The sequence below is a fragment of the Myotis brandtii genome, unplaced genomic scaffold (genome assembly GCF_000412655.1).
Source record: "Myotis brandtii unplaced genomic scaffold, ASM41265v1 scaffold114, whole genome shotgun sequence".
In the NCBI taxonomy this organism is placed as follows: domain Eukaryota; kingdom Metazoa; phylum Chordata; class Mammalia; order Chiroptera; family Vespertilionidae; genus Myotis; species Myotis brandtii.
This window is the reverse complement of record NW_005353927.1, coordinates 392421-393002: the sequence shown is the minus strand read 5'-3', so window position 1 is coordinate 393002 and position 582 is coordinate 392421.

The following is a 582-nucleotide window of genomic DNA, read 5'->3' as shown; positions in this document are numbered from 1 at the left end:
TCCTCCCGGGGTCCCGGACCGCCGCCTTCCACGCCCAGGGGCCCGGACCTCCCCTCCCGGACCCACGAACCTGGTTCTCCTCTCCCCGGAGCTTCGCTTACCGCCCCCCAGACCCAGGCTCCCGAGGCCTCTGCTTCCAGGACCAGGTACTCCAGGTCCCCGCCTCCCGGATCCAGGCGTCCGGTATCTGCGCCACCGGGATCTGCGCCACGCGTCATCCTTCCCGAGCCAAGGACCCCAGTCCTGCAGAAACTCCTGGATCCCCACTCCCACGGCCAAGAAACCCAGCTCTCGGGCTCCGGACACAGCCGCAGCGCAGGGGAGCCCCAGCGCCAGCCTCGCGACCTCAGACACTCCCATCTGCCAAGAACCAGGAACTTGGGCGCCGTGAACACGCGCCAGGGACCCTGCGCTCCAGCCTCCAGCTGCTACCCAGCTCCGCTCTAAGGAACTTCGGCGTCGTCCGAGGCAGAAGCCCCGAGCCCGCCCAGCTTCCAGGCTCTGAGAAACCCCGGGGTGTTCACGATGGTGGCCGATCCGCCGACGGGAGCCCCCACGTGGCCGGCCGCGAAGCCCCCCGCG